Source organism: Salvelinus sp. IW2-2015, linkage group LG36 (genome assembly GCF_002910315.2).
Source record: "Salvelinus sp. IW2-2015 linkage group LG36, ASM291031v2, whole genome shotgun sequence".
NCBI classification, from domain to species: domain Eukaryota; kingdom Metazoa; phylum Chordata; class Actinopteri; order Salmoniformes; family Salmonidae; genus Salvelinus; species Salvelinus sp. IW2-2015.
Window position 1 is genome coordinate 1839203 of NC_036875.1, and position 12013 is coordinate 1851215.

Here is a 12013-nt window from a genome sequence, read left to right on the forward strand (position 1 = left end):
GTTAGCACAGCTGAAAACTGTTGTGCTAATTAAAAACTGGCCTTTAGACTAGTTGAGTATCTGGAGCATCAGCACTTGTGGGTTAGATTACAGGCTCAAAATTGCCAGAAACAAAGACTTTCTTCTGAAAGTCAGGCTATTCTTGTTCTGAGAAATGAAGGCTATTCCATGCGAGAAATTGCCAGGGATCTGAAGATCTCGTACAATGCTGTGTACTACTTCCTTCACAGAACAGCGCAAACTGTCTCTAACCAGAATAGAAAGAGGAGTGGGAGGCCCGGTGCACAACTGAGCAAGAGGATATGTACATTAGAGTGTCTAGTTTGAGAAACAGATGCCTCACAAGTCCTCAACTGGCAGCTTTATTAAATAGTACTAACCCTAACCCTAACCCTCAAAACACCAGTCTCAACGTCAACAGTGAAGAGGCGACTCCGGGATGCTGGCCTTCTAGGCAGAGTTGCAACGAAAAAGCCATATCTCAGACTGGCTAATGAAAAGAAAATATTAAGACGGGCAAAAGAACACAGACACTGGACAGAGGAACTCTGCCTAGAGATAGCTAAAATCATATAGTTGGTGAGGGCCTTTAGGTAACAGCTTTTTAAGGGAAGGTGGTCAGTTCAGTCATCTGGCTGGGCTTGTAAGATAGGAGAGGGGTGGAAGAGAGGCCCTAACCATTTGCTAGTGCACCTCACATGCTCCTCACATGCGTACGTCCTCCATCGCGCGCAAGTTGATTTTGTTCACCCACACCAGAAGTGATCATGACACACAGGTTGAAATATCAAAACAATTATTCAGGTCAAAAAGCATTAAACATTTATGGCAATTTAGGTAACTAGCTTGCTGTTGCTAGCTAATTTGTCCTGGTATATAAACATTGGGTTGTTATTTTACCTGAAATGCACAAGGTCCTCTACTCTGACAACTAATCGGCTATGATGATCGGCTATGAAAAGCCAACTGAAAATTATTCATGATTATTATTTGACCATGCTTGTCACTTATGAACATTTTTGAACATCTTGGCATAGTTCTGTTATAATCTCCACCCGGCACAGCCAGAAGAGGACTGGCCACCCCTCATAGCCTGGTTCCTCTCTAGGTTTCTTCCTAGGTTTTGGCCTTTCTAGGGAGTTTTTCCTAGCCACCGTGCTTCTACACCTGCATTACTAGCTGTTTGGGGTTTTAGGCTGGGTGTCTGTACAGCACTTCGAGATATTAGCTGATGTACGAAGGGCTATATAAAATAAAATTGATTGATTGATTGATTGATTGATTGATTGAACTAATCCACAGATAAAACGGTAAACCAAATTAGTTTTTCGTCATCTCTCCTCCATCCTTCAGGCTTCTTTTTCTTCTTTGGACTTCATATGGCGGTTGGCAACCAACTTTACAGCATTACTACAACCGACCGGAGTGTGGACCTAAGTTCATATTTCAATCCCCCACGTAGGTATATGCTCCTAAAAACCAGTGAGGAGATGGGGGAGGCCGGACCTGCACCGCGTTGAGCGTCACAAATAGAACCAATTTCTATTTTAGCGCCTAGCCATGCAGACGCGCGCAAGCAGTGTGAGTGCAATGATTGAATAACATCTATATGTAAATTTATTTTGCAACGCTCGCGCACGTGACTCGAGCGGTGTGGTCAGCATGTTAGCCTTAATGATGAAGTGTCTTCCAGTTACACCTTGAAACACCCCACAGTAGGCAGTCACGTAAATACTAGCGGTGAGATGTTGAAGTTCAAGTGTTCTAGATTTCCACTAGACCTGTCATTATAACCTGGAAAGTGAGGATCTGTTGAGAGAGCTATTGTTTTGCCTTTCAGCTGTGCATTGAGTGTTTTTCTTCAGTTAATTTGAGAGAAAGTAACAGGACGTCCTCCTGCTCTCTCCAAATACTTTGCCTCCATATGTCATATGTCATGTCCTGAAATGCCACTGAGGGAAACAGTCCCAACACTTTGTCACATTGTTTTGAAGCACGATCACTAATACCACACACTCACTCACACTCGGACTTGAAAAAGAGATGTCAATCCCAATTGTGACTTCCTTGGTTACATAAAGGATAAATACAAGTTTTTTTAAATATACTCATGGCCCAAATATATTTTGACATTATTGGCCATACTTCCTAATCGATTGTCTAAACTGAATCAATATGAATAACTTTTTAGGAAAAGTTTTTCAAATCATTTATATTTATTTAAGGCTTATTAAGGCTTAATAGGGCCTACTTCTTATGTCGACAATAGAGACAAACTCAAATAGCAATCAACATCATAAAAATTCACATAAGGATTTAGTGAGTATTATTGAGCCTGACCTTTTGAAGTTAGTGCAGGGAGGCGGAGACTTTCTTCTCTCTTGTTAACAAGACATGTGATTACCATTTCTGGATTTGCCCCCTTATGCAGTCGGTCTGTCAAGTTCTCTCAAGGGAATGTGCCACAGGGAAGGCTACGAACGAAGTTAGCGCGCAGGTCAAGGTAAGTGTAATATTTTACAGGGTTGCTGTGCTAATAATAGGCTACATTACCGCTTTGTAGAAGTATAGGCCTATAGTAATGGCCCTGAAGTAAAATAGGTTAATGCCTTTTGCCTTCTACATTCCCAAATGTAACATGAGGGATGGCGTGATAAGGTCTCTGTTTTGAGTCGTCTCAGTATTCCTTTTGCAAGTGCAACCTCGATCATTTGACAAATTGATTTACTATTTTCTTGAGTAACTTTCAAAATTGTCCGCACCATTGTTTTTTTTGATAGCTGTGCATTCTTGCCAATAAATATGAATTCACTGATTAACGTGGTTTATGCGGCATTTAGCCAAATAGTATTTTGAGAGATTGAGTATAGTTTATAACGACTAATTTCCCATAAATGCAAATATATATTCACCTCAAGTTTTGCAAACTCATACTTTTTGCAAATAGTGAATACTGAGCAAATTTAGCCTATACACCTGTTACATTCTGCTGCACGGCCCAGTGTGGACACCATTATTATTGGTGTGACAAAGTATGCTTGTTTCCCCTCACACAATGACTTGTCTGTCTGTCTGTCTGTGGGCATGAGTGCAAGTTTCCCCATTTTCAGCTTATCTCAAAACATGTATTGTGATGCCTGGGTCTGGGAAAATGTGCACAGACTAAATTGCATGGAGTCCAGACAGACTGGCTATAATCTGCTCCACTGGAGAGTGATGTGATGGTTCTGAGTTGTGCCAACGCTAGGTCACATGATAGTGCTGGCGCAGCAGACAGAGGAACCTTTCACCACAAACAGAATCATGGAGTAAAATAGTATTTAAAAAATATAGGGGAATGAGGTGTGATTATGATTAGTGTCGGACACCAATATTGATACATATATGATATGACTGAAGCATGTTGTGATATCGTTTAATACTTATTTTACCCACCTTCTACAATCTTTTCTAAAAATAAAAAATAAAAATAAAAATGCCGTGCTATAGCTAAGTAATAGCATGGGTTCACCAATGCGACCAGCTTGCTAGTTCACCCAAATTACAAAATTACATTAGTTTCCTTACCCTTTAAGCAGACTTTCGACAAAGTATGACAGCAATCCATGCTATGGTTTCGTTTCCCTGGCACGTTTCCACATGCTAACATTTTAGCATTTGTGGCACAAATCCCATTCATGTCATGTGACAGATAATAGCATTTTTTGCGCATCATATCCAAATCATCCGAAAGTGTCTCAAATTGATTGTGAAGCTCAACAAAGACACTTATAGATGTTTTGAACATGATGTGCAAAAATCTTAAGATAGACATCTTTGCTAATATATTGAAAATGAAATACAGAAATATCTTGTTTATATAAATGTTCACATCCCTGAGTCAATACATGTTAGAATCACCTTTGGCATGGAGTAAGCAACCCCAGTGTAGATTTGGCCTTGTGTTTTAGGTTATTGTCCTGCTGAAATGTGAATTTGTCTCCCAGTGTCTGTTGGAAAGCAGACTGAAGCAGGATTTCCGCTACAATTTGCCTGTGCTTAGCTCTATGCCGTTTATTTTTAAAAACACTCACTAGGGCCTCTTGATTGACACAGCGGTTTAAGGCACTGCATCACACTGCTAGAGGTGTCACTACAGACCCGGGTTTGATCCCAGGCTGTGTCGCAACCGGCCGTGATCGGGAGTCCTATAGGGTGGCGCACAAATGGCCCAGAATCGTCCGGGTTAGGGAAGGGTTTGGCCGGGGGGGCTTTTACTTGGCTCATCGCTCTCTAGCGACTTCTTGCAGCTGGCCGAGCGCCTGCAGGCTGACCTAGGTCATCAGTTGAATGGTGTTTCCTCCGACACATTGGTGTGGCTGGCGTACGGGTTAATTGTGCGGGTGTTAAGATGCTCGGTTTGGTGGGTCATGTTTCGGAGGACGTATGACTCCATCTTCGCCCTCCGATTCCGTTCGGGAGACAAGATGGAAATTGGAGATTAAAAAAATCCATAGACCTTGTCTATGACAAGCATACCCATAACATGATCCAGCCACCACCATGTTTGAAGAGTGGTACTCAGTGACGTGTTGTGTTGGTTTTGCCCCAAACACAATGCTTTGCATTCAAATTTCTTTGCAGTTTTACTTTAGTGCCTTATTCCAAACAGGAATATTTGTATTTTATACAGGCTTCCTTCTTTTCACACTGTCATTTGGGTTAGTATTGTGGAGTAACCACAATTTTGTTGATCCATCCTCAATTTTCTCCTATCACATCCATTAAACTCTGTAACTGTTTTAAAGTCACCATTGGCCTCATTGTGATATCCCTGAGTGGTTTCCTTCCTCCCCGGCAACTGAGTTAGGAAGGACACATGTATCTTTGTAGTGACTGGGTTATTGATACGCCATCCATAGTGTAATTAATTACTTCACCATGGTCAAAGGGATATTCAAAGTCTTCTTTTTTTACCCATATGCCAATAGGTGCCCTTCTTTGCAAGGCATTGGAAAACCTCCAGGGTCTTTGTGGTTGAATCTGTGTTTGAAATTCACTGCTTGACATTCACTGCTCAAATGAGGGACCTTACAGATAATTGTATGTGTGGGGTACAGGAATGAGGCAGTCATTCATGTTAAACACCATTATTGCACACAGTCCATGCAATGTATTATGTGACTTGTTAAGCACATGTGTACTCCTGAACGTATTTAGGCTTGCCATAACAAAGGGGTTGAATATTTATTGACGCGCAAGCCATTTCAGCTTTTCATTTCTTATTAAGTAGTAACATTTCTAGAAACATAATTCCACTTTGACATTATGGGGTATTGTGTGCAGAGCAGTGACACAAAATCTAAATTTTAAATTCAGGCTATAACACAACAAAGTGTGGAAAATGTAAAGGGGTGTGAATACACTGTATGTAATTTTGTAAATTAGGTGAACTATCCCTTTAACAAAATAAAAAGGTCACAACTTGCAAGAAAATACTTTTATGGCCACATTGCATTTCCTATAAATAAATAACTAGTTTATTATAGTATTAGCCTACTGTCTGTTCACTCCTCAGATGAAATGAATTGCCCAATTCCTTGGAGGCCTTACACTGCTGTAGTCCAGAACGCTGCTATTAAACTCCGATTTTTTACATAATCTGTTGGGATTTATCACCACCTTAAATGGTAGCAATTAAACAATACTGCCAACTATATGACTGGTTTGGCATGGGGATACAGTGGATATGTGTGGTTATACAACGGGTGTGTCTAATCCTGRATGCTGATTGGTTAAAACCGCATTCCAGCTGGTGTTTACTCCACAAGTTACCACTGGCTAAATCTATGATGTTGAAATGCCTATTTGCTCTGTTCCATCTGACTGCGCAATCCACTGTCTCATCAGCTCAGCCAGGCAATTCATATACTAGATCTACCCTGTAAAAAACATGTAGACATTTCTTTTAGACTAGCATTTGGGTTTCAACAGCGGAGATTTGTAATAACATTGTTGTCTGCCTATCCGACATTTGCAACATTGTTTCAATATTGAAATTCGATCTCCAGCTGTCCTATGGTAATGGACGTGTCAGGAGTCGGGATGAGACAGACAAGCTGGCAGCTTTTCTCAGCCAATCGAAATCATGAATCAGCATCATTTTTATGGATATATACAATGAAATGCCAATAGAAAAACACGAAATGCAGCTAGTTTGCTGTCATTCCAGCTTCAGTTTGAAGTGATTGTGTTAGCTGTGTAGTTGGCTATCTCTTCTGAACAGTGGCCTGGCGAGAGAGCAAATGTTCTAGGCCAGGTGAAATCGCACATCAATAGCTCATTGTTATGGATGTATCCCAGAAAATCACTAGAAAACAGCTTAAACAAACACAGCTACTTTGATGTTATTATGGCTGCACTGTTTGACATGACTGTGTCAGTCAAAGTTGGCTAGCTAGCAAGTAAGGGATAATAACGTTGCCAGCCATCATGGCAATGGAACTTTTAGAACGAACACATCTCAACATACATTTTTCAGAGGAGACTGCGTGAATCAGGCCTTCATGGTCGAGTTTCTGCAAAGAGACCACTACTAAAGGACACCAGTAAGAAGAAGTGACTTGCTTGGGCCAAGAAACTCGAGCAATGGACATTAGATCGGTGGGAATCTGTCCTTGCATCTGATTAGTCCAAATTTGAGACTTTTGGTTCCAACCGCCATGTTTTTGTGAGACGCAGAGTAGGTGAACAGATGTGTTGTTCCCACTGAAGCATGGAGGAGGAGGTGTGATGGTGTGGGGGTGCTTTGCTGGTGACACTGTCTGTGATTTATTTAGAATTCAAGGCACACTTAACCAGCATGGCTACCACAGCACTCTGCAGCGATACACCATCCCATCTGGTTTGGGCTTAGTGGGACTATCATTTGTTTTTCAACAGGACAATGACCCAAAACACACCTCCAGGCTGTGTAAGGGCTATTTGACCAAGAAGGTGAGTGATGGTGTGCTGCATCAGATGACCTGGCCTCCACAATCACCCAACCTCAACCCAATTAACATGGTTTGAGATGAGTTGGACCAGAGAGTGAAGGAAAAACAGCCAACAAGTGCTCAGCAAATGTGGGAACTACTTCAAGACGGTTGGAAAAGCATTCCTCATGAAGCAGTTTGATGCCAAAGCTGTCATCAAGGCAAAGGGTGGCTACTTTGAAGAATCCAAAATATAACATCACTTTTTTGGTTACTACATGATTCCATGTGTTATTTCATAGTTTTGATGTCTTCACTATTATTCTACAATGGATTAAGACCCCTGAATGAGTAGGTGTATCCAAACTTTTGACTGGTACTGTATGTCATTCATTATTTTAATATGTAACAACAGCCGTGCCAATATTTCCTCTAAACACCGGCTTCCCGGGCATTATTACTTAAATACATGAGGCTGCACTGGATTGGGAGAAAGCAATTTAGCAAGACTTCTAAACTAAGTGTTGGATTGCTTGAATGATTATGCTTTTGACAATTACAAAAAAACTACTACCACCTCCCTACTGAACATTAGACTCAAGATGAATACATTTCATTTGTCATTCACAAATGGGTTTGAATAACATTGCAACACAATATCAATACCATAAATATGATTGCATTCAAAGCGTTTCAAATGTATACATTTCGGGTTGGGTTATCTAACCCTCACCAAATGATGAGGAAAAGGGAAATATAGAATGGGTAGGCCTAATGTTGCAGTATTCTAGATTGTGACAGGTTCCCCTGAAAATATGTATTTTATGTACCTTGTTTACGTTGGCTGTTTTACATTTAGTCAGTCCAAGGAACTGGTTCAGGTAAAATAGAGGCAAAGTGGACAAAAATTAAAGAGCCCCCAAGTCCTCCACCCAATTTCGGTTGGTAACCCAGCGCTGGGTAAATATTGTATGAATAACCCAACATGTTGGGTTGTTGGAATTACTCAAACACAGGTTCATTTAACCATCAGTTGGGTATTTTTTACTTTCATGCCTGGTTGACCTAGCAGCTATGTCTTTTTGAATGTAATCCTTAGGTTATTTTCAGGAGAAGTGTCTTATTAGGGTTGTGGCTTTCAGATAGATCTAATTGGCCACCCATGAGAGTAAATGTGACCGACCGGCTCAAATTGGCCTTATGTAGCAAAATTTGAAATTGTGTTTTTTATAAATGTAGACACTCAGAGCTAGGGTTGGACATTTTGGGGAATATTCAGAGGTGGAACTTTCCGTGGGATTTAACGAGAATATATGGGAATTAATGGGAATATATGGGAATTAACAGAAATATATGCAAATTAATATTAATACCATTTAAATGTAGATGTTTTTTGCATTGGATATATTTACCATATCATATGGAGACAGAATTGCAAATGATTAAATCCTTTCAATAGAAATTTAAAAAACGATTTAGTTACGAATTGAACTTTAATTAAATGAGTTGACTTTTCAAATGGGATGATTTCACTGAAAAACAAAAGGGAATATTGAATGATCCCCAATGATCCATCGGATCTCCCAAAAACGTTTTCAACATACATCTGTAAAATGATAGTCTAGAAACTAATGCTTTGGTTGTCTTCCTCTCAGGCTTCCATGTCTTCTCCCTGGACCTCCTCAATGTCAGCCTCTTGAACATCAGACTCTGAGGCCTAATCTTCACTGTCACTTTCCAACCTTGTTGAGGATGGCTCGTTGTCAGGCTCAAAAAGCCTCAAATTTGCCCGGATGGCCACCAATTTTTCAACCCTGGTATTGGTCAGCCTGTTGCGTGCTTTGGTGTGTGTGTTCCCAAACATGGACCAGTTGCGCTCTGAGGCGGCTGATGTTGGTGGGATTTGGAGGATGATGGAGGCAACAGGGGAAAGAGCCTCAGATCCACAAAGTCGCTTCCACCAAGTAGCTGATGAGATATATTGGCACGACTGCCATGTTGCATCTCCATCCCAAAGCCCTTGCTTGGAAATGGACTTCGCCAGACTGCCAATAACCTTGCCCTCATCTAATCAAATCAAATCACATTTTATTTGTCACATACGCATGGTTAGCAGATGTTAATGCGAGGGTAGCGAAATGCTTGTGCTTCTAGTTCCGACAATGCAAGTAATAACCAATGAGTAATCTAACCTAACAATTCCACAACTACTACCTTATACACACAAGTGTAAAGGGATAAAGAATATGTACATAAAGAAATATGAATGAGTGATGGTACAGAACGGCATAGGCAAGATGCAGTAGATGGTATCGAGTACAGTATATACATATGAGATGAGTAATGTAGGGTATGTAAACATAAAAGTGCATAGTTTAAAGTGGCTAGTGATACATGTATTACATAAAGATGGCAAGATGCAGTAGATGATATAGAGTACAGTATATAGATATACATTATATTAAGTGGCATTGTTTAAAGCGGCTAGTGATACATTTTTGATTCATTTCCATCAATTCCATTATTAAAGTGAGCTGGAGTTGAGTCAGTATGTTGGCAGCAGCCACTCGATGTTAGTGGTGGCTGTTTAACAGTCTGATGGCCTTGAGATAGAAGCTGTTTTTCAGTCTCTCGGTCCCTGCTTTGATGCACCTGTACTGACCTCGCCTTCTGGATGATAGCGGGGTGAACAGGCAGTGGCTCGGGTGGTTGTTGTCCTTGATGATCTTTATGGCCTTCCTGTGATGCGTTGTGCAGACCTCACGACCCTCTGGAGAGCCTTACGGTTGTGGACGGAGCAGTTGCCAGGCGGTGATACAGCCCGACAGGATGCTCTCGATTGTGCATCTGTAGAAGTTTGTGAGTGCTTTTGGTGACAAGCCGAATTTCTTCAGCCTCCTGAGGTTGAAGAGGCGCTGCTGCGCCTTCTTCACAACGCTGTCTGTGTGGGTGAACCAATTCAGTTTGTCTGTGATGTGTACGCCGAGGAACTTAAAACTTACTACCCTCTCCACTACTGTCCCGTCGATGTGGATAGGGGGGTGCTCCCTCTGCTGTTTCCTGAAGTTCACAATCATCTCCTTTGTTTTGTTGACGTTGAGTGTGAGGTTATTTTCCTGACACCACACTCTGAGGGCCCTCACCTCCTCTCTGTAGGCCGTCTCGTCGTTGTTGGTAATCAAGCCTACCACTGTAGTGTCGTCCGCAAACTTGATGATTGAGTTGGAGGCGTGCATGGCCACGCAGTCGTGAGGGAACAGGGAGTACAGGAGAGGGCTCAGAACGCACCCTTGTGTGGCCCCAGTGTTGAGGATCAGCGGGGTGGAGATGTTGTTACCTACCCTCACCACCTGGGGGCGGCCCGTCAGGAAGTCCAGTACCCAGTTGCACAGGGCGGGGTCGAGACCCAGGGTCTCGAGCTTGATGACTAGTTTGGAGGGTACTATGGTGTTAAATGCTGAGCTGTAGTCGATGAACAGCATTCTCACATAGGTATTCCTCTTGTCCAGATGGGTTAGGGCAGTGTGCACAGTGTGTGGTTGCGATTGCGTCGTCTGTGGATCTATTGGGGCAGTAAGCAAATTGGAGTGGGTCTAGGGTGTCAGGTAGGGTGGAGGTGATATGGTCCTTGATTAGTCTCTCAAAGCACTTCATGATGACGGAAGTGAGTGCTACGGGGCGGTAGTCGTTTAGCTCAGTTACCTTAGCTTTCTTGGGTACAGGAACAATGGTGGCCCTCTTGAAGCATGTGGGAACAGCAGACTGGGATAAGGATTGATTGAATATGTCCGTAAACACACAAGCCAGCTGATCTGCGCATGCTCTGAGGACGCGGCTGGGGATGCCGTCTGGGCCTGAAGCCTTGCGAGGGTTAACACGTTTAAATGTTTTACTCACGTCGGCTGCAGTGAAGGAGAGTCCGCAGTTTTCTGGAGGGGAAGGAGTCTCTCCAAGAAATGGCCATATCACAGTTTGCCGATATGGACAGCCCCATCAAGAGGCTCCTCTTGGATGATGTATTTTGGGAGAGTGGTAAGCAGCCTGAAACCTATATCAGTAGCCATTGCTACTGCTCTAGGCAAAGGGGATGTGACATGATTGTGATGACACCATAGGCCTTGTTGATCTCTGCACCAGAGAGGATGCTTTTGCCAGAATACTTGGGGTCCAACATGTATGGGCTTTAGGCAGAAGTCTTAAAGCTTTTTGATGTATTTCAGAACTGCAGTTTCCTCTGCTTGGAGCAACAGTGAAGTGGGCAGGGCAGTACAGATTTCTTCTCATACATCTGCAAGCAGAGTCTGAACATCAGACAGGATGGCATTGTCTCCCTCGATCCGTGCAATGGCTACAGGCTGGTTTCAGGCTGCTTACCACTCTCCCAAAATACATCATCCAAGAGGATGGGGCTGTCCATATCGGCAAACTGTGATACGGCCATTTCTTGGAGACTCCTTCCCCTTCAGAAAACTGTCAAACATGATGACAATATCACCCTAATGGATGTTGCTGGACAGCTTCCATGTGGTGCTCTTATTCTTCTCACTTTGCTTGGTGAGGTAGATTGCTGCTATAACTTGATGACCCTTCACATACCTAACCATTTTCTTGGCTCTCTTGTAGTGTGTATCCATTGTTTTCAGTGCCATGATGTCCTTGAGGAGTAGATTCAATGCATGAGCAGCACAGCCAATGGGTGTAATGTGAGGGTAGGACTCCTCCACTTTGGACCAAGCCACCTTCATGTTCGCAGCATTGTCTATCACCAGTGCAAATCTGTAGTTCAAGGTCATTGATGACTGCCTTCAGCTCATCTGCAATGTAGAGACCGGTGTGTCTGTTGTCCCTTGTGTCTGTGCGTGTCTGTGCTCTTGTAGAATACTGGTTGAGGGGTGGAGATGATGTAGTTAATTATTCCTTGCCCACGAACATTCGACCACCCATCAGAGATGACTGCAATACAGTCTGCTTTCTCTATGATTTGCTTGACCTTCACTTGAACTCTGGATCCAGCAAATGAGTAGATAAAGCATGTCTGGTTGGAGGGGTGTATGCTGGGC

General features: G+C 42.5%; 1 protein-coding gene across 2 annotated transcripts in view; it reads left to right on the forward strand.

Annotated features, from left to right (window-relative positions):
• Nucleotides 1-2420: 2420 nt before the first annotated feature.
• The window catches only part of LOC111959346 (melanophilin-like), a 127528-nt gene continuing 117935 nt past the window's right edge, over nucleotides 2421-12013 (forward strand). For both annotated transcript variants that reach the window (XM_070437622.1, XM_023980846.2), the window contains exon 1: nucleotides 2421-2503. The gene's annotated coding sequence lies outside the window, so the exon portion shown is untranslated. The remainder of the gene's footprint in view (nucleotides 2504-12013) is intronic.